At 37.6% G+C, this 20,898-nt stretch overlaps 1 protein-coding gene and 1 long non-coding RNA gene across 10 annotated transcripts in view; one reads left to right on the forward strand and one right to left on the reverse strand.

The window, feature by feature from the left end:
• Positions 1 to 20,898, reverse strand: part of CNTN4 (contactin 4) — a 955,661-nt gene that overhangs the window by 386,176 nt on the left and 548,587 nt on the right. The gene's annotated exons all lie outside the window — the stretch shown is intronic.
• LOC114239149 (uncharacterized) overlaps positions 11,337 to 20,898 on the forward strand; it is a 72,305-nt gene continuing 62,743 nt past the window's right edge. For 4 of the 5 annotated variants that reach the window (XR_003624340.2, XR_003624341.1, XR_003624339.1 and 1 more), the window contains exon 1: positions 11,494 to 11,803. This is a non-coding gene — a long non-coding RNA (uncharacterized LOC114239149). The other variant, XR_003624338.2, reaches the window with a different exon arrangement.

Consider the following 20,898-nt stretch of genomic DNA (forward strand, 5'->3'; position numbering starts at 1 on the left):
TCTTTGACAATGTGATAACATCATGTTTATCAATATTTATGCACCTGATCTTTGCTCATCTTCTGACCTCTTCCCAATATGCCCTTTCCCTAGTTCTCCACTTATCCAAAACTACCTTCAAGGCAGATTTCAAATAATCTCTGCATTTTTAAAGCCTTGTCCATGTTGGCAGATTTGCTTTCTCTGTGTTCTCATAAAGGTGTGTTTCTATCTCTTTTACAGCATGTATTACCGTCCGGCTTATATGATATTTAATTGTATGACTTTCTCCTCCACCGTATTATAAATCTTTAAAGGCAAGGATTAGATTTTACTTATCTATTTCTTGCTCCCAGAACCTAATACCACAGTATCACTGGGAGTTCTCTGGCTGTCCAATGGTTACAACTCGGCACTTTCACTGCCAGGGCCCCGGCTTCAATCCCTGGTCAGGGAACTAAGATCCAGCAAGCCACATGGCTCGGCCCCCCACAAAAATACAGCATCACTGAGAATAATGGACACTTAATACTTTCAAAAAATGTCAAATATCTTGCAGTTTCTTGAAAAAATATTTAATAGATTATTCATTAAAAATTACTTAGTGTCTACTCTGTCAACTACTATTAAACAAATGACAAATAAATGATAAGCAAAATTAGAAATGACCTCTGCTCTTGAAGAGACTTCATTTTTTTTGGGTGAGGCAGACAAATAATCAACCAAATAAAGTGAAATTTTAATAAGGTTGACTGGTGCCAAGGAAAGGTATATAATTTAGCTGTGGAAGGTTTCTCTCAGAAAATGATACTAGAAATAAAATCGGAGAGTGTGGGAGGGGAAAGAATGGGAAGAGGGAACCAAAATCCAACACACCCCTCTCCTAATCTGCTCACTGGATCCTTCCTTCCTCTAACCAGGTGACCTGTTCAGAGTGACCTCAGTATCATCCCCCCGCCACACACAAAAATTGGCAAATCCATTCTAACAAGTATCCAAGGACCCTTACAGAATAGCTTCACTATGCCTATTGCTTTTAGGATCGAATTTTACCTATAATCATCACACTTCCTTGCCCCTCAGAGACTACATATAATGCACCAAATGACCAAAGTGCATTTGTTCACCGTCCTTCATCAACTGAGAAAAAAATGCTTCTTACTTCTTTGTCTGTTCAACAGGCTGAGTCTCTGTCCTATTCAGTATGAGCTGCCACACGGACACAAAACAAATCAATATGCTCTACTCTCAGCCAGGGATTCAAGGTATTCCAATAATTAAGCAACAACGTGTGTGCAGAAAAGGCAATATCCTCAACGATTAGTGCTAAATTTAATTAATTACCTCTAAAATAAAATGACACATAAACTTTGTAATTAAGAATAATTCTTAATTAAGGAACATTTGACAGATAGGCAGGAAGGAGGAAAGGGATGGAAAACGGCTGATTAAGATGGGGAATTAAGCACCTCATTGAAGATATTAGCAAGCCCTGTTGTGTGTTTATTTAATTTTCAGGGCATTCAATGAACTGAAATTTAAAACAGATATAGAGGGCATTTCAATAAAACACATGTGCCCTTTTTCTGTTTAATGTAAAACTGTACCTTTGCAGCTAAAATGACAGCTGCACTTTTACTCCCTTGATCACCCAACTAAGGAAAGGGAACCAGCTGGTTGGGGAGCTACCATATCTGTTGACTTTCTAAGGCATGAGAAAACCCATATAGCCCTAAAGACTTAATGTGGGCCTGCCTTATTAGATATGTACTTCTTTTCCTATTATTGGCATTGGATGAAGTTTCTTAGCCACCTCATGTATCTGACATTTGGAGGAGCTGAGTTGTATATTGAGCTATTCCATTACATGCTGATAAACCAACCATGCAAAAATGGCCTGGGGAATCTTGGATAACAGAAGATACAGCATAGCAAGATACAGTATAGCAAAAAACCATAAAGGTTATCTGCAAATATGGCCTCTCTATGCTAGGACTGTTTCTTGTGGTTACTTCAAATATAACCCCCAATCCCCACCCCCGTTACAGCCACCATTTCCACTACCATAGAGCAGGGATCAAACGGACATATAAAAAAAGACAACTAAGGGGGAAAAAAAGTGACATAAATCATCTTGGTTTGGTTTTTTGAGCATCTATTGAGATAAAGTTGCACAATCTGTAAAATTTCCATTGTAGAGAGAAGTTATAATCAATATTCTTAAGGTCAAGGTAAGCATAAATGTGACCAAGGATAGATAAGAATACATACATATATATGTATAATATAAATATATATACATATATATATATACATATACATATATATCCAGGGTTGAATAATAATTTCTTCACAAATTCATGGAATTCTAGACTTTGAAGTGCTAAAAAATCTATAGAGTAATTTAAAAGATTAATTAAAAATAATCATTTCTTTTCTCCAAATTATACTAAAATATAGTTATTAGAGTAAGAATAATAGTAAGTATAATAAGATCATCATCATCATGCTATAGAACGGGCTACTAAGAGAACAAGTACCCTTATTTTTTTCCACTTTAAATCATTAATAGAAAAACCATAATCTTTTAGAAAATACCTCTGGTAAGCTTTTTTGGAGAAAAACACATTGCTCTGCATTTCCTAGGTTATTACATACTAAAGAGATTTGGTGACAGCTAACATTCAGGTTCTCTGCTGACAGACTCACCAACTACTTTACATTCCCATAATGTAAAACACACATTGGTGTGCTTATTGAAAATTCTACAGTTTCTCAATTTTTTGATTTGCACATAATAAGATGCATTGTAGAAAATCTGTTATTTTTTTTCTAACATTCACTCCTTTTTGTTCCAAGTTTACGAATCAGCTATTTTAAAAGTTCACTTTGATTTCTCATTGACTAGAATGTTTGCCTGCTGCCACCACCATCTGCTGGGAATTTGAAGTCAACTGTTTAAAATGCTTAAGACAAAAAACTCACAACGAACCATGCTGTTTGATGATGTTCAACCTATCTTCATAAAGATTGTATTACTTCCCAGTCATCCAAAAGAGCTCTTGTTAAGATTAAACCAGTCGTAAGTGTATATATATATATATATATATATGCTTATATATATAAGTTTACATGTATATAATTATACATAATTATATATATGATTATTTTCATGAAATTGATGCTAAACGTGTGGGATATTATGACTTACTTTTCATGCACAATTTCTTCTCAGTCGAGAAGGTATTTGAACCTCTCAGTTGAACCTCGTGTGTTAATTTCTGAAAAGTTATCACTTGTTACTGGATTTAAGTTGTTTGATGTGAAGGGTATGCCTCAGATAGACACTTAGTCTAAAAACCCAGAATTCTGCAGACTGAAAAGTTTATGTGCAAATGACTGAAAAGTCTATTTTGATCCCCCTGATCCACACAAACATCTTCCAATTAAGGACAAACACCATATACCATTTAAGAATGTTGTCCAATTAGGGTCTTCTCTGAAAGATCAGCTGTCTCATCATTTTCTCTCCACTATTTTTTTTTGTTTTTTGTCTGCATTGGGTCTTTGTTGCTGCGTGCTGGCTTTCTCCAGTTGCGGCGAGCAGGGGTTGCTCTTCGTTGCGGTGCGCGGGCTTCTCATTGCGGTGGCTTCTCTTGTTGTGGAGCACGGACTCTAGGTGCACGGGCTTTAGTAGTTGTGGCACATGGGCTCAGTAGTTGCGGCACGTGGGCTCAGTAGTTGTAGCTTGTGTGCTCTAGAGTACAGGCTCAGTAGTTGTGGCTCACGGGCTTAGTTGCTCCACGGCATGTGGGATCTTCCCGGACCAGGGATCAAACCAGTGTCCCCTGAATTGGCAGGCGGATTCTTAACCACTGCGTCACCAGGGAAGTCTCTCTCCACTGTTTTTCTAATGTGTCTGTTTAAATATGTTTCTCAAGACTCCAGAGAGGTTGAAAATTGTGTAAAGGTCATCAGGAAGGTTTCCGTACCAAAACGTTTTCTTCTAAACACTGTAACCTTTGAAAACACATTATCAAAACCCCTTTGTACATTCAGTTTCCTTTCCCTGGAATTCCTAATTTCTGCCTGGCCAAATCTTGCTCATCCATTCCTCAAAGTCCATCTCAAATGAGATTGCTCCACGAAGCCATCCCTATGCCCCCAAACGGTATGAGTTAACCTTCGGTTTTATTGCCTGGGTGTCTGTTGCTCAGGTTCCAAACATAAGTAAGATACTACCATCACTTTGGAGGGAAGCATAAAGATGGGCTAATAACATAGCAACAATTTATTCAGGAAATCATAGTCCAGTGTATTATATAAGAAGGAGTCTCTAGGGTTAAACCTTGTGACTTTAAATCTTGGGTATTTTATGTGAGTAACATGCAGCTAGTTACCAAGTTGTGTAACCTCTCTAAGACTCAAGTTTTTTATCGGTAAAAAGAAGATAATAAAAGACTGAGATAATGGATATGCTTAGGAGAAAGTGCCTGGTTCAAAGAAAGCATTCAAGACATGTTAACAAGTAGGAAGAGCAGTGGGAGTTAGTACTGTAGTTATCAGTACTGTTCTCATGACCCAGGTCCTCTGCTAGGTGTTTTCATGCCTGTAACTCTGAGTAATTCCTCAGAATGACCACTTTACCTATTCGTTCAATGTGCATTTACTCAGCAGGGACCATGCACCACACATTGTTCTAGGATCTGGACACCTCAGAGTCCACAGTCTTTCCTGACCTCATGGAAAGGTGGGAAAACAGACCATAAGGTAAACATAAATAAACGAGGTAATGAAAGATAGTGCTAAGCACTATGATAGAAGGAAAATAGGGGAATTGAGTACTTTTGGGCCAGCTGTTGGGAAGGGGTTATTTTAGGAAGTCAGAGAAGGCCTTTCCGAGAAAGTGACATTTAGGTCAGACCTGATTTGTGAGAAGGAGTCAGGCATGTGAAAGCCTGGAAAAAGAATTCGAGGAAGAGAAAAGAGCAAGGACAAAGGTCTTGAAGTCTGAAAAGGCCTGGCACATTTTGGGAAGGTGGCTAGGAGACTGAGTTAGAGAGAGGATAAGGAGATAAGGTAAAGAGAGGTGGGCAGGGCCAGAGCAGGCAGGACCCTTTTTAAAACATGGCATGAGGAATTTGGACTTGTGACACTAGTTTTTGTTTAAAAGGCCACTTTTTTCTATTATGAGGTATATGCAACAAATGGGATAAGTACTTAAATTATCTACTGCTTTGCAACAAACTACTCCGAAACTGAGTGGTGAAAGCAGTAACGATTTATTATTTCTCACCATTCTTTCATCTGAGCTCACTTATGTGGCTATATTCAGCTGGAGTATAGCTGGGCTGGAAGGTCTGAGATGGCTTCACTCAATGTCGGGCAGCTGGTGTTGGCAGTTGGCTGGGTCACCTCAGTTCTCTTCCACATGGCCTCTCATTATCCAGCAGGCTAAAGTGGCCTTCTTTTCGGTGGTCACAAAAGAATGTTTCAAGAGGATGAAAGTAGAAGCGGCAAGGCCTCTTAGAGCCCAACCTCGGAAGAGTCACTTCAGCTTCATTCTACTGGCCAAAGTAGGTCAGAGAGTAACCAAAGTCCAGCCCAGATTAATGTCCACCTCTTGATAAGATGAGCAGCAAAGTCACATTGCAAAGGAATGAGTACACTTGGATGACAAGAATTCATGTTCATAGGTTGCAATTTATCTCAACAATAGTGGTCTAGTGGGTCCAGGTAAGGAATAATGGTGGCTTAGACCTGGGTGTGATGTTGCAGCAAACATAGAAATAGTGTACACAGCTACCTGATAGGGCTCTTTTGTATTCCTATTTTACTGTCTCTGGAATGAAGCTTGTACAGGTTAAACAACTTCCCAATGTTACTAGTTATTGAAGCCAGGTATTTAAACCCAGGTACTCTGACCACGGAGTGTGCATTCTCAATTAAAATATTCAACCATTTCCCACTATACTGACAGGAGAGAAAAACAAACAAAATCTTTGAAAAGAAGACCTACACATGGCCAAAAGGTACCTGAAACAATGCTCAATATCACTAATTACTAGAAAAACGCAAATCAAAACTACCATGAGGTAACACCTCACAACAGTCATAGTGGCCATCATTAAAAGTCTACAAATAATAAATGCTGGAGAGGGCATGAAGAAAAAGGAACCCCCTGAACTGTTGGTGGGAATGTAAATTGGTGCAGCCACTGTGGAGAACAGTATGGATCCTTAAGAAACTAAAAATAGAGTTACCATGTAATCCTGCAATCCCACTCCTGGGCATATAACCAGAGAAAACTCTAATTTGAAAAGATACATGCAACCCAATGTTTACAGCAGCACTATTTACAATAGTCAAGACATGGAAGCAACCTAAGTGTCCACTGACAGATAAATGGATAAAGAAAATGTGGTATATATATATATATATATATATATATATATATATATATATATACATACATACACACACATACACATACATACAGTGGAATATTACTCAGCCACAAAAACGAATGAAATAATGCTATTTGCAGCAACATAGATAGACCAAGAGATTATCATATAAGTAAAGTAAGTCAGACAGAGAAAGACAAATATCATATGATATCACTTATATGTGGAATCTAAAAAAAATGATGCAAATGAACTTATTTACAAAACAGAAATAGACTCACAGGAATAGAAAACAAACTTATGGTTACCAAAGGGGAAGGGCGAGGGGGAGAAGAGATAAATTAGGAATTTGGGATTAACAGATACACACTACTATATATAAAATGGATAAACAACAAGGACCTACTATATAGCACAGGGAACTATACTCAATATCTTGTAATAATCTGTAATGGAAAAGAATCTGAAAAAGAATATGTATATATACACATGCATATATACATATACATATACAAGGACTTACTATACAGCACAGGGAACTACATTAAATATCTTGTAATAATCTATAATGGAAAAGAATTTGAAAAAGAATATATACATACACACACACATACATACATATATACAGTATATATATACTGAATATTCAGTATATGAATATACTATATATATACTGAATATACATATATATATATACACACACAGTCACTTTGCAGTACACCTGAAACACAACATTGTAAATTAACTATACTTCAAAAAAAAATGGTTAAAAAAATCTGTGAAAGATAATATGGTATTTACCATAATAGCGGTATAAAGGTACTACGGAAAGTAGTTAAGTCTGTATTCCCATTGTACTTTGCATATCTATTATTGCAGTTATAAAACTGCATTGTAGTTACCTATTTGCATGTTCTTTAGGCCACGAGAATTAAAGCTCCTCTAGGGCAAGGACCAGATCTTAACCATTTGTGTAACCCCAGGGCCTAAAACAGTGGCTGGATGGTTCATAGCAGACTTCTTAGAACTAGTACTAAATTTGTTAATTAATTAATTTTTAAACATATCTTTTAAGTTCTCAATTTTTAAAAAAAAATTTATTTATGGCTGCGTTGAGTCTTCGTTGCTATGTGTGGGCTTTCTCTAGTTGCGGGGAGCAGTGGCTACTCTTTGTTGCAGTGTGTGGGCTTCTCATTGTGGTGGCTCCTCTTGTTGCGGAGCACGGGCTCTAAGCACGCGGGCTTAAGTAGTTGTGGCATATGGGCTCAGTAGTTGTGGCGCACGGGCTTAGTTGCTCCGCAGCATGTGGGATCTTCCTGGACCAGGGCTCAAACCCATGTCCCCTGCATTGGCAGGCAGATTCTTAACCACTGTGCCACCAGGGAAATCCTTGTTAATTAATTTAAATGTTAACAAAGCTAAGTAAGGGTGTTTTCTCCCTTGAGCAGTGGAAAGTTACATATTTTAAAATTTTCATTCCTAGCGGAAAAAATTGCCTCAAGGAATATTTTTAGAGAAGAAATGGTAACACAGATAAAAATAAATCAGCAATGACTTTGGGAAAAATCAGTAATGATCATAAAAGGGTCACTTACTGTACTATGATCTAGAAAGAAAAATGGTTGCTCCCTGAAACTTAGTTTTGTTTTTTTTTTAATATACATTGTCTTAATACCAGTTCAAAAATCAGGTCTTACTTATAATGACCTATTTGTAGAATAATAAACAATGGCTCTGAAGACTTAAGCAATTCTACAAAAACAAGACTCTGAACGTAAATTAAAACCCCAAGGACACGAAACCAGTTATTCTAATACCAAAAATAGCTAGGAGAAATCTAAAAAGGAAGAGTATTAATTGGCCTGGATAACAAGATGAATCATCATTCCTCTTCTAGGAAAAGTCATGAGATAAAGCCCCGTGAATTTATTCTGTAGTTAGCTATGATGTGTTACCAGTGCAGGGTAGAGCGGTCTGACCTTTAGGAGGGCCAGTTATCTTCACCTGCTCATAATTACAGGTTACACTATAACTTCAAAGTATATGTATATAAATGAATAATATCCTTTATGAGGGAGATAAAATCTTTGAAGAATCAAAGCAGTGCCACTATTGACCTTCCTGAAAAGGCCAATGACAGCATCCATCCTACTGATGCCACATGCCATCTGTGTAAGAACAGGACAACATTACAATGTTAGGATGTGGACAGAAATACGTCCTCCATACCCCATTTTATTCCTCACATGCCAAGTATCCAGCTAGAGAAGAATGTGGTAAATTATTCAGTTCTGCCCCACTGGGATTGATTGAGAGGGTAGCTTAAGTCTCTACCACCATACCTACTCTCCCATTCCCACCTGAGAGGCCCAGGAGTGGTCACCAAATCAGGCTGAGGCTCTGATCACCAGGATTTCTCCCACCAGAAACAAAAACTGAGACTTTCAAATTTTTTCACCCAGGTTCTCCCAGGTGACCAGGAAACAAAAATTACAAACTTGCATAAAAGAGGTTCAAGCTTGCTGCAGACATGCCAAGCTCCATTTCTCAATGTCAATCTCCAGAGATACTGATTCTGAGTTTCTCTTTGTAGCTTTATTGCTAGATATGATCATGTTGAAAATTCAAAAAGGGCTGTGTACAATTCTATTCCCTGTTCTGATTTAGTCTATTATGAGTCTGAAAATGAATTTAAGGTTTTAAAACACATCAACAGAAAAGATACTCTGTTCCTTAAACTACTAAAGCTCATGAAAACATCTTGAAAAAATCGACTCACACAGCTTCAAAGACCTGAGTACCATGCTAATAAAAAAAGTAGAACTTGCACAAAGCTGGGTTAAGAACAGGCAATTCACAAGAATGATGCAAGATCATCTGAGTTAATATTTGCACTAACAAATGAGATTCTCTTTTGAAATCTAAAGGCCTGCAAGAAGGGTGTCCTACATCACCAGCCTCTTGAGGAATTGTGGATAAACACAAAATAATTATATCCCAAGAGATGAAATACAGCTAGTTGTTCCCCTGAGAGAGCCCTTGTTTTGATGTTAGAGCGAAGAATGGGCGTTATTGGTATTTCAAAGGAAAACCTCCCCAGAAGCAGGCCACAATAAAAACTGACATACAGATTAAAAAGACAATTAAATATTAATGAAGCCAAACCCGCTTGCAAATCAAATGCTGACGAAAAGAGACATCTTTCTTCCAGAGAAACTTGGTTTCACTCATCACATCCTATTACTTTAAAACAACAAATCTGTTTGTGTCATTGCATACTATAAGCATCACATTTTGGATAACATGGACTTGACCTCTGCAAAGCAAGCTGGTTACTAAATAATGTGTAACAGTGTTATTTGTGCCATTCCAGGAAAACCCAGAGAATATCTTGGAGGAGAATTCAAACGTAAAATGACAAATGTTTTTCTCTGATAAGTTTAGCTGGGTTCACTTTGGGTCCCAGACACTACTGAGGGTGTGGTCCTGATTATCTAACCCTGGATAATAGGAGGCTACATGTTTATAGGTAACTGCAATATTTTCTAAGATAAATTTGACATTAATCTTGATATTAAAAGTCTTTTATTATAAACAAAACTTCTCCAACGTACTTATCATAAATCTCAATGCTAATTTACAGATGACGTAGACTTAAGAAGGAAAAAACATGGGTGGTGATCTCAGCGCCTTAAGAATATGCCCAATTACAAATAAAAGTCTTTTCTACACAGAAATTTAAATATATTTCTGGATAAAAACAAACACACAAACAAAAACATGATTGGTTTAGAAATCACAGAATTTTACCTCCAGAAGTTTGCTTAGAACACATATGGATATTTATTGTACCCAAGACTTTGTTGTTCCCTTTTTTTTTAAATGAAAGTTTTATTGAGATATAGTCCACATACCATACATTTCACCTGTTTAAAGTCTAAAATTCAATGTTTTTTGTATAGTCACAGAATTGTGCAACTATCACCACAATCAATTTTAGAATATTTTCATTGTTCCCCCCAAAAGCCCATTAGCAGTCATTCCCCTTTCTCCTCTACAACCCATCCTCTCCACCCTGCATCCTGCCCTAGGGAAAAACTGATCTATTTTCTATCTCTGTAGAGTTGCCTATTCTGGACATTTCATACAAATGAAATCATACAATCTGTCGTCTTTGTGACAGGATTCTTTTACTTAGCATGATGCTTTCAAGGTTCATCCACGTCATACCAGGTTTCAGTACTTTATTCCTTTTTACTCCTGAATGATATTGTACAGATTTACCACATTTTACTCGTCCACTCATCAGCTGATGGACATTTGGGGTGTTTCCTACCTTTCTTTCTATAGTTCTTTCTTCTCTTATTTCTCTTTGTAACCATTTTAGTCTCTTCATGGACAAACTCTTCTTCTTCCAGTCTTTTAAATTCTGCCTTGCAGGCTTGTTGTATACCCTCTGCAAGCCTTTGGTGTTTTCTTTCTCTTTGCGATGGCATTTACTCTGCATGCTTCAAGGAAACCTACATGTTGATAAGCCTCAAATCACAACCTATAAAGGCTTCCCTTCTGTACTTCAGACCCATATAGATTCCTACCCACTTACTATCTTTCCCTCCTACTTATTATCTTTTCCAATATCGAATTAATTTAGCCAGATATCACCCAGGAGATATTCTAGACTCTACCTTCCTTTTTCCTCACTTTTCACATTCAGTGGGTCCAGAAGTCATGTATATTTTACTACTGCTATTTCTTGAATCCATCCCTATTCCATGTCATTAATTACTTGTTAGTTCATCATTTATCCCTAATTCTACAGCCCTAACCTCTTAAACTCCAGTTTTTCGGACTTTAACACTTTTTAGATTCTTTAATAACTCACCATCATTGAAAAAAATAAGCTGCAAGCTCCTCAGCAAGGTACAAAGTCCTCCCTGGTCTCATCTCTGTTTATTCCTCTAACTTACCTCACATGCCTCTTCACAGGTGGCCGCTCATCCGGTCACATCAGACTGCTCTCCCTTTATGCCACTGGACAGTTTATTCCCTTTGCCTGGAATGTCCTTTCCTCTTCTTCTGTTGCCTAATTTCATATTGTTCGGTGAGGCAGACACTAGTTAGCTGCTTAACAAACCTTCTTCTCTTTCTTCCCGGACCCAGAGCTAGACCACACCTGTTGTGCAGTCAGGCATGGCCACGTGGCTGAACTTCACCGTTGGCCCATGGGTCCTTTCAGACCTGGATTATAAAAGCCTCCTGTACAATGTTCCTCTCTCTCTTTTTCTTTCCTCTTGTCAAGTGACTGGATGTTGATGTCCGATGACACCTTGAAAGTCCCATTTGAAGACAAGCCTGGGTCGCTGAATGACTACATGAGCCACAGCTGTTCCAGCCACTCTCCTCCACCGAATCTTTACGTGAGTAAGAACTAAATTTCTCATCTACAAAGCCTCAGATTTCAGGGATAATCCAACTCTTCAACAAGCTCAAAAAGGCTTTTTCATTTCTATCTCCATATGCCTCCTTTTGTGCATCACACTACCTGCCAAACTGTAACGTACCTGCAATCTACAAGTTTACCTCCTTCCCCACCTGGCCTGTGCACACCACCAAGTCATGGGCTGGGGCTTTGACCCAACATCATCCATAGTATCCGGGGTGTATATATACCCTTTATATTTGATAAGTATTTGCGGAATGAGTTAAAGTTCCCCTCACACATCTTTCCCCATGTCTGTTCTGCAGGAATGTTAGCAGGAATTTTTAACAAAAAGTGGGGGGGAAAGGAGAGTTTCTGAGTTTCTCCAAATTTGGGAAATGCTATGTTAAACAAAACGAAATGTTTCTCATAGGCCTTCTTAAAACTTCTGTATACTAATGAGCATCGTCAAAATGATGTAGTGTGTTCCCAAAATTATTTGATCACAGGCTTTTTTTCTCACGGAACATCTTGAGAGGCGCGCGATCCACAGAGCACATTTTGGAAAACAGCTGACCTTGACTAATAATATAAATACTGCAAAATCTTGCATAGAAACTCTGAAATGTTTTATTTCAGTCCTAGATGCATAAATCACATAGTCAATTTGAATATTCAGGGGCTGAAGAGTTTCTGGAGTATTCACGCCAGAGTCTCTCTTCATTTGGGGTCGCCTAGCTTTCGGAGATGTTTCTGCCCTGAGTACACGTTACGAACAAGAACTAGGATGTGAGGCTAAGTTAAATCTTGCCTCTTTACTTCCTTTGTTTTCTGAGTCTGGCTAAGAATGGGCTGGAAGGACTGTAGCTATTGGCTCAGTCACAGAGAAACAGTTTGGGAGTCAGTATGACGAAGTGGAAACTTATTTTGCTGGCCCTGTACCTCAGTGCTCTCAACTGTAACAATCAAAACATGTAAAGAGTCTGGAAGAGTGCTTGGTCAACAAATGTTCTTTACTGTAGTTATTAACGGGAAGAACGCTGGTGGGAGTCTCCTTGTGGTGACCTTAGACAAGTCCACTTACCACTCTGGGCTTCAGAGTGTCTTTCAAAAGCCAAGAGTGGGATTAAATTTGCCCCGGACTCCTAGTCTTGCTTTGACTTACTGGGCTTCAGTCCTGTTTAACTTCAGTCTCGTATCTGTCATTCTGCCCTTGAGCAAATCATGTTCTTGTGTCTTTCCCTTTTCAAGATGTTAAGAGGAAGCAATCAAGTCTAGATTATTATCACTGGTGTAGACAGAGTCAAGGATAATCCCCCAAAGAAGAAAATTCAATGTCATTTTAATTTGACCTTGCAATTTCCAGTGACTTTGGGGACTTAAATTCACCTTCCTAATTTGCTAGATACTATAATTTTAATTGCCTGGTGTACACCTATTGATGACAGGGTTAAAACAGGCCTGAAGCAGACCAAATACAGAACCTCTCTCATAGACAATATAGCCTTGGATTCTTAAAAGCAGCGTGCTAGTTTGCCAGAAGCAAACGTATTCAAAGTAAAATGTCCTGGCTATCTCAGTTGAACACATGCTGTTTATTTTACATAGTTTGCTGCTTTATCTCCACACACATGAAATACTTATTTGATGTAATAGTGTAGCTGAATCCAACACCCCCAACATTAGTACATCTTTCTTAAATAAGCCCTGGTAGACTGAGTTTTCTTTCTTTTAAAAAATGTTTCGAGTATACTCCTGTAGTTTTGTTATCATTTTTAAACCATCTCTTAGCACTTAGAAAACCAGTAAGTGCTGTGGCTTTACAGTTTTCAGGATGTTGGATGCTTTCAGCTGAACTGAGGTCACTCCTCAGATTGATTGTTCACTAACAGAGTAGCTTGGGAAGAAATGTAAATTTCTCTGGCCAGGAGGAAATAGAGATTGGACAAAGCCCAGTGACAGTGCATCAAATTGTCATGCTATTTTAAAAGCCAATAAAAGACAAACACAAACAGGATTTTATGTACAAAGTATAGGTGAGAAAATGAAGCTGTTCAAACAATCCTTGAGGAGGTTTCTAGCTCTATATATCTGAACAAAAGCAACATTTTGAGAAATTCACATGTTGCTAGGTTTAATATGTCTCTCAAAAAGATTATGTACATTGAGGATGACTTCAAAGCATTATTCTATCAAAATAAAACAATCAAATAAATACTTGGGCATGCCAAATATATACCAGATATTATGCAAAGTCTTAAAGGATGAAAAAGAAAGAATAAGATGTGTCCTTGGTCTCAGACTGACCATCTTATACTTAGGAAGCCAAGACAAACGAGTGCAAAGGTAAATAATAACAACTAAGGAACAGCTTGAACATTAAATTAAAAGATATTACAATTCACTAATGATTGTGGGCGTTAAGAGAAACTTCATGGCAGACGAGGGTGATGCCTGCAAGATACTATAAAGATACTACAGATTTACTCTCTGTTCCTTTTTCTAAGAAGGTTCTTGCGGAATTTTATTGTGCAATGAAGAGTCGAACTATGTGTCGTTCTACTAAAGACATTCTCTCTAGAATCACTGTACTTAAAACCAAATACAATTCATGAGACCTGAAATATTTGCTCTGTGTATGTATATGTGTGTGTGTTGTGTCCACAGAAGTTAAAAAAAAATTACCAAGCAGCTATTTAAAATCATGGATATGGAATTTTCAGCTGATCCTCTTTTGGGTTCAAATCTTAGAAACCTGAACATGCTCTACTGGAGAAAGTATGGGTTTTGTTATATAAAGGACTTGACATTAAGAGTAAGTTACTTAGCCTGGGCAAGTCATTCCACCTTTCTTATTGTCAGTTCCCTTAGATAAATAAGTATAACAACATTAACTTCTCAGATTAAATGAAATAATGAAAATGTCTATAAGAAAAAAGGATGGTACAAATGCTTATGATTCTGAGGACTTAAGGAAATGGGAAGGATGATAATTGTCAAATATGAACTGAGGTAACAAAATAACAATACAAGACAGCTAGATGGAACGGACTTTATTCTTGTGAACTTCAGTAAGTTGTTTCACTTCTCTGAGCTTACTTTTCCTCCTCCGTAAAATGGGAGTATCAATGGTACCTCCCTTCATAATCACCTGATTTAACCACAGTATTAAATGAGATAATGTAGATCATGTACCACAGTATCTGGCCCCTAGTATATGATTAATATGTCATAGTTATTTACTATTATTACTCCTCCGATCATTTCTGTGGCGAGTCATTCTCATGGATTCAGTTATATCTGATGAACTTGATTCAATTGCCAAGAAAATTTGGAACAATTTGCTAATGCTATTTGTTAATTTTATGGAGACTACAGTGCAGCTCAATGACCTTTTAGAGTTTTATTTATATTTATTCACTTTCTCCCCTGAAATTAAAAAAGGCTTTAGTTCAAAAGAGTTTAAGAAATTTCCCTTCTAAAAACACCTTTTTTTTTTTTTTTTTTGGCCCTCAAACTCTTTGCATTGGAAAACCATGCCATTTTGAATCTCTCTATCCAGATCACAGAGCCATAAACATACACATCCGACTCATGACTCACCCATCTGAGAAACCACACATATACACCCTCTGCTAACTAAATATGCAGGTTTACAGAATGCATATTTAGAAAAAACTAATTTACTTCCTGTGCTCCCTGTAGCCCCATCATGTTTTCATGCAGCTGGTCCAACTTTCAATTCACAAAAGCAAAACCTCCTTAGAACCAAAATAAATACTAATCTTAAATTCAATGTACCCTGACAGCAAATAAGTTTGCTGTGCTTACTTCAGCATGAATAAAAAGCCCGCAAGGGGACTCCTACATAAGAGTATATTTACAAGTTCCATTACCCACTGCAGAGATTGATGTAATAAACCTATAATAAAAAGCCTCATGTTATAGATTTCTCTAGTGTTTCTTATCAAACAACCTATATTATCTTGGTTGTGTATTCAATTTAAAATGGGTTTTCAATAAGTGTCTCAAAGCTAGAGGTCATTTTCACTTTGTTTTCTGACATACAGGAATGTTTACAGATACTTTCTGCCCCCAGAATTGAAAAAATATGCTTGTCTGGTCAAGTGCTTCATGGCATTAACCTATATATTTATTTTCAGCCTTTAACAGTTTTCCAAGCTGTAACAGTTGGCTGTCCCATTATCTAATTTACTTTCATTGTCAAGGAGGAGTAGATGAACTGTTCCAGATCACATCAGAGCACCACTGCAATCTCAAATTATTTTGCCGTGTGTATACTAGATATTTCAGAGAGCTTGTTTATTTGAATTTCCAAGTATCTGACCAGAACTCTCCATGAGCTGTGCTCCTAAAGGATGAGGCAAACCACTTACATGAAACTGGCAGTCCTTCTACCCCAGAAAAAGGAAGATAGATGGGAAGGTATGAGTAGACTACTTGAATTCCTATCCACATTTGGGTCTATACATCCACACTGAGTTCCAGTTACTACTATCTATCCACACGGAAAAGATTTTGCCACACTAAGCTATTCTTGCATACAAATCCAAAGCATTCATTAGTTAGACCCACCCCTTTGAGACTTGTTCAATTTATTGTCCCATTAAAATTGTCAAAATGTATCCACTCACTCATTCATCCAACAAATACTAACTTAGCCTGTATTATATTCCAGGCACTGTACTAGAGTTTGGGATTCAAATGGAGAACAAACAGACATAGCTGCTGTCTTCATGGAATTTACAGCACAGGGGAGAAACTGGACATGAATCAGTCATAACGACAAACCCTCAATTACAACAGTAAAACATGCTTTGAAGACAGGATAACACAGGGGATCTGATGATGCTTCTGTGCAACTAAACCTGGGATTAGATCAAACTGCTTTTTGCATGGCAGAAGTACTTTTATTCTCAGCTTACTTTTTATCCATTTGAATTTCTCTTCAATTTCTTGGACTTTGAATAGATTTTCCTGTCTTGAGATATAATGGGTATTCTCATCTACTATCACCCAGTGAAATAAGACTATATCTGCCCTTCCTTATAACTTAAATTATAATTATTCTATTGTTATTGCTTTTAAAATTCCATAGGATCCTTGGTCCTACTCTTCAGCACCCTTGCCAGATAATTCAGATAATTTTTGCCACAGTCCTGACAGCTCCATGACAGAAAAAAGAAAACACCAATAAACAAAACAACACTCTCTTCTTCTCCATTCCAGAAAGTCCATCCTATTTTTTAGATACATCAAATCATGAGAAAGTAAGTCCTAAATCTGAGGTAGAATATATCTTCAGTTTTCACCATTTGTCCAAGTTCTAGGGCTACTGCAAACAAGTCAGCCTCCTCTTCTATATGACGGTCCTTCGAATATTTGAAAGTTAACAACCCAGTAGGATTACCCCAAACCAAGAGTCGAAAGAAACTCAGTAACACTGCAACGATTTGCATGTTCATTTCATTAGCATCCTCTGGCAAAGAGGTACGAGGCTACTACATGTCCAAGTATTCAAGTTCTATCATTTCAAATTGCTCTGGCCGTGTATAATCCTTTGTTTCAGCTCTTTAGACTCCATTTCCTTTCTGTGTTACAGACAAGTCAGGTATCTCAATACAGAGCTGTATTTTTTCAAGGTGAACTGCCCTGCATGTCAGAATACTGGGGAGCAGGAAACAGAACCAGAGGGGAGACCACTACATGAATATGAGCTAATGCGGCAGTGCATTAAACCGAAATCAAGACCCTTAATTCAACTTTTATGAGAACAGTAGAGAAACTTTCACTATCAATCTCATTCTGAGAAAGGTGAAGGGCATACAGAACCAAAGAGACAGATTGTCATTAAAAATGTTAAAAATAGAAAGCCTGGTGCACACACTGGGTGGTGCAATAGTGCACACACATTCTTTAACAGACAAGATTTCTCTCTGCAGTTACAGCTATGAATCTCCCAAGTCTAACATCCCTTAACTCTCTTCAGAGTTAATGGTTCAAAAGGCAATGTAAGCTTCTCATTAAGACTCTGTATCACACTGGAAGGAGGAAGACTAAAACAAAGATTTTCTAAATTCCTTGAAATATCAGGATTCATATCATTTATGGGTTGTGACTCTTTTAGAGAGAAAGTGACCATGAGTGACTTTACGCTTTGGGTAGACCATGAATTTCATCAAAAACAATTATTTAGGGAAAATTTTTCAAAGCTATCTGCCTTTTAGGGTGAGAGCTAACTTGCTTCACAAAATTCTCTGCTTTCTAGGATGTACGCTGCACGTAGGATGTCAATGGGTCAAATTCCTCCCTGGCGTTAACTGGGGCATAATATCCAGCACATTAATATCTACTGGAGTAGATAATAAGGGGAAGCAAAGAAGTTATGACCCAGACCTTCCAGAAAGCACTGCTAGATTCTTATTTATTTTTACAAACCTAAATCCAGGTCTCCCACCTGGACTTACTGGGGTTAGAAGGAAAGGACTGGGGGAGGAGGAGGTGACAAATGAAGCAGCCTATAAGAAAACCGCCACACTCTTCCCAAACATTCCTTTTCTACCCCAAAGACTGATTCTTCAAATACATATTGCAAGGAAGGGCTGAATGCTTGTAATGACTAAGGACTGAGAAAAAATAATACCATTTTTTGTTCATTTTCAGAATTAATACCCTCGGGCTGGCCTCATGAAGTCTTTTGGAAAAGGGAGATACAAATCATAAAAAAAGCATGGGGGGTGGAAAAGGAATAATGATTTAGTGACTCTAAAGCATCTACTTTTTTTAAATTCAAATTTTCAAACTTTATGCAAGTACAAAATAAGTCACAAATTGGGACGTCCCTGGTGGTCCAGTGGTAAAGAATCCACCTTCCAATGCAGGGGACACAGGTTCGATCCCTGGTTGGGGAACAAAGATCCCACATGCTGCAGGGCAACTAAGCCCACACCACAGTTTACTGAGCGAGCGCCTCAACGAGAGAGCCTGGGTGCAGCAACTAAGACCCAATGGAAGGAAGGAAGGAAGGAAGGAAGGAAGGAAGGAAGGAAGGAAGGAAGAAAAAAAAAGTCACAAATAGAAAGGTCCCTAACAATCCATTTGTATACATTCTATAAAAATTGATGGAAATTATTGCAAGATTAGGCTAAAGTAGTATATTCAAGCTATGTTTGAAATGAGACATTAAGCTTCCATAATTCTAAATAGAAGTAATGTGCCCAGTTCCCTATGCACCACAGACGTTTTAACCCGTGATAAATTATTGTAAATACAGTATGAGACTAGCTAGAGCCTATTTACACCTTCCAATTAGCTGCCCTTCAGCACTAAAAACAAAAGCGAAATGGTAGCATGAGAACTGTGCCCCTGGTGTACACCCCTTTCTACTTCCACAAACAGAACCTTTTGCTTTATGTTTTTCATCAACAAATTCAACTTTGGGATTTAAAATATATTGATGGAAAAAGACATTTTCATGACATGACAACAGCCAATAATTGTGAAAATGGTCATCTCCTTGCAACACATGTCCACTTAAAACAATGTAAGTACTGTAAGTGTTTTACGACACTTTCAATTGAGAAGTAATACATGTGCTGTAAAGGCAACACATACACCTCAGATTTTAGGCTATTTTAACATTATGGTCACAAACAATGTAACTCTGAAAGTAGCACAATAATTTAAATTATTAAGAATCCTTTTAAGGCCTTACAATCTGTATACTTTTAAGAGGCTTCCAACTTTAAGGGGGTTTCCTTAGACAATATTCTCAACAAACAACAAAGTGGTTGGCAAAGGCAACAAAACTGAGGGTCAAGATGAATTCTTTTTTTCAATGGTCTTTCCAGATCCCTCTTGAATTCTCGTAGCTCAGCTTTGGGGCAGAAGGAGTTGATAAAGCTCATCCCCTGAACAGAAACTCAGCAATTAATTGCTTACAGGAAGGAAAGCAAGGCCTTGGGGAAATTAGCAAACATACATCTGCTTATCAGGTTAGTTTTAGCTACCAAGGACAATAAAACAAAAGAAAACAAAGCAAAAACAAAATAAGCAACCAAAAAGCAACAGCAAAACAAAAGAAAACAAAACATGCTCGCTTTTCTATAAGTACCTGTATTCTTAACCTTTCTGTTTACCTGCTGCTAGCTGTCCCTGTGTAGCCACTCATAACTCAGTCAAAACCACATCCTGGATTTGGCACAGATGAACTGGTCCCTTGGTCTTTAAGGAAGAGGAAACTGCAAAGAATTAAAAGTTCATTTATCTAGTGCCCATTACATGCATGTGCATCAATTTACACTAGTAACTGATGGGAAAGAAAGGAAATGCATAGTCAAGAAGACTGTTATTCAACCTTACGGTTACCAGGGAGGAAAGGGAGGAAGTGATAAACTGGGAGATTGGGACAGACACATACAGACTACTATATATAAAATAGATGACTAATAAGGACCTACTGTATAGCACAGGGAACTCTGCTCAATACTCTGTAATGATGGAAAAATAATCTCAAAAAGAGTGAATTTATGTATATGTAAAACTGATTCACTTTGCTGTACACCTGAAACTAACACAACATTGTAAATCAACTCTACTCCAATACAAATTAAAAAAAAAAAAAAAAAAAAGAAGAAGAAGACTTTGCTTGTTACTCAAACCCTAAAACAGCTGGAAGTTATATAAGGAGTTTGGTATAGACTATGGAGGTTGAAGGCAGAGGTTTCAGAGAGAAAACAGGAGAAAGAAGAATACTTCAGGCTAAATCACTTGACCTACACAAATGCAAGGAGCAAAGTTTAGTGGACTTAAAGGCAGGAAATTTGAATTATATTCTCTGGCTCATCAGTTACTAACTTTTTGATCATAGATAAGTCACTTATTTCTCTTTCCTGAGCCTCAGGTTCCTCATTTGACAATTCTCTTAAGATATTTCCTATGAACTGAAGATAAAATATGGAAAAGTGCTCAATCGACAGGTTAGCTGGTAGATACCACCAAAGGAGCAATTTTTAAAGGAGTGAATTTAGCAGTTAAAAAGGTAGTTTAAAACATGTGTATTGAGTATTAAAG

This window comes from Balaenoptera acutorostrata, chromosome 10, assembly GCF_949987535.1.
Source record: "Balaenoptera acutorostrata chromosome 10, mBalAcu1.1, whole genome shotgun sequence".
NCBI lineage: Eukaryota > Metazoa > Chordata > Mammalia > Artiodactyla > Balaenopteridae > Balaenoptera > Balaenoptera acutorostrata.